We start from the raw sequence: 2,500 nt of genomic DNA on the forward strand, positions 1-2,500 counted from the left end.
CTCAAGATGGCCAGCAGGAGACCTGAGATCACAGCTCCACAGCCAGAGGTAATCTAGTCAAAGTCCCAGATAAATATCATGAACAACTAGAAGCAGTGCTCTTCAGAGCACAGGTCTCCACCAGGCCAGGCGTCCTGGTGGTGCTACTGTATATTAGGCCAATGTAAAAAGGGTGGCATATGTTCTTCACCTTAGATCTTTCATGGCAGTCGGACGCTGCATGCATGATTTGAGGCATTGTGTTATATACATTGCGCTATAACAGGCCAATGTGAAAAGGGTAGCATTTGTTCCTTGACATAATGGGAATATGTGTGGTAAATTTCACGGTAATATCAAGCTGCGTTGATGATTTGAGGCATTTTGTTCAAAAACTGAGCAATCCTGCAAACTTTGGAAGCTAATATTAGCCAATCAGGATGGAATATGAAATATCAGACACATCAAACTTGATCACATGACTATAGAGATACTGTGTACTGATTAGTGTTATCTTTGGAGAAAATAGGAAGGAGTAATATCCAAAATTGTGTTTTACATAAGTCGGCCAAAAGGTGGCGCTATAAAAGGCTGATGTGAAAAATGCAGTGAAAAGGTTTTTCCTTGGCCTTTAGGCTGTACAAAGTTTGACACTGATCGGTAGAGTTATAGAGGTAAAATCACAAATCGGCCTGTTATAGCGCCACCATGAGGCTGATTTAAAAAAAAAGTGGCATTTCTTCCTCGCCCTAGTGGGAATGTGTGTGTGTGTGTGTGTGTGTGTGCGCGCCGCGATTTCATGACAATTATACATTGCGTTTGTGATTTGAGGCATTTTGTTCAAAACGGCTCAAATCTACAAACGTTGGAAGCCAATGTTAGCCAATCAGGATGGAATATGCAAAATCAGACAGATCCATGTCGATCACATGACTGTCGAGATACTGCCTACAAGGTAGCTCTAAAGAAGGTAAAGACACGGGGGCGTGTTTTGGCTCCATATCCGCCATGACACTCTCGGTGGCAAAACTACCACCGGAAGTTCGGTGAATAACATTGGAGCCAACGAGCACCGGCTGGGACAGCTCATGAACAAAAAATTATTCTGAACGATAGAGATCTTTATAAAACACTCAGCTCAGGAATATAAAAGAAAACATGTCACACATTGTTTTCTGCTGTGTTGCTTTTCAGTGAGTACACTGTATAACATTATAGAGGCATCTAAAGAGCACAATTTACGTTTCTGAACTAGCTAGTATCGCGAGATTCTCCACCATTCCCTGTCTGGAATCCAAATCTTGCGATATCTCCGAGACAGAAACAGCCGCCACCGCTGTTTAGCTGCCTCAATAACATTATGTACTGTGCACATCGAAAAGCAAGTGATTGTAAAAATACCTGTCTTATTTTATATTCCTGGAGCGATATACGCGATTATATGTTCCTGAGCTGTTCCAGCCGGCGCTAATAGACGCCAATGTTATTCACCGAACCTCCGGTGCCAGTTCCGCCACCCAAAGTGTCATGGCGGATAAGGCGCGGACAGCAACACGTCACTGGGTGACGTTGGTGACTTCTCCTCTTGCTCCTAGACGATTTGTAGGATTTTTGTTCAAAATCTGTAAGAGTAGTGTACAGAAATGTGTTTTGCGAACATCGGCCTCATGGTGACGCTAGAACAGGCCCATTTGAAAAATGTGGTTCAGAGGTTCTGAATTGAATTCAGAACCTCTGACCCACATTTTTCAATTGGGCATCCAGGGAGTGTGTGTGCTCATTTTGGCAGTGACCGGGCCAACAGCGACTGAGATTAGGTGGTAACAAACTGCGAGGACGCACGGAAGGGGCGGATGGAGGGGAAAATATACTCTCCCCCATGCCTTCAGCTGGTGGAGACAAATAGATACATGTGAAATACCTTCACATTCATTCAGGTCGATTCTTCTGAGGCACTTGCTGAGCAAATGTGGGGCCTGAATATTCAAGGTAAATACGTGTGTGTGTGTGTGTGTGTGTGTGTGTGTGTGTGTGTGTGTGTGTGTGTGTGTGTGTGTGTGGGGGGGGGGGGGGGGGGGGGGATATAAGTTGTTGCTTTCAGACGGAGCCACTGGACACCGGCCCTGTGGAAAGGACCAGGCCTGTTGCCGTCAATCTGCAGAACTTCAACAATTCATCAATCCTGCCACTGGACAGCCTGTCCTCCTGACAACCCTGACCACATGTGTCACTACCAATGTGATTTATGCAATCCAATGTCCTTGTCCCAAACTGTACATAGGACAAACTAAAAACGCGTTGAAAACAAGGATAAGCGAGCATAAGAGTGATATAAAATATGAGAAAACACGTGCGATAAGACGCAATGCTGGAAAACCACGCAATGTTGGCACTCTAGCAAAACACTTTGCCGAGCATGATGACCATTCAGACACAGACCTTACATTCTGGGGGATCGAAAAAGTAGAGGGAGGAGATGTGAACCGAAAACTCGCAGAGGCAGAAGTGCGGTAGATAAAAG

This window comes from Nannobrachium achirus, assembly GCF_963921795.1.
Source record: "Nannobrachium achirus genome assembly, chromosome: 5".
Classification (NCBI taxonomy): domain Eukaryota; kingdom Metazoa; phylum Chordata; class Actinopteri; order Myctophiformes; family Myctophidae; genus Nannobrachium; species Nannobrachium achirus.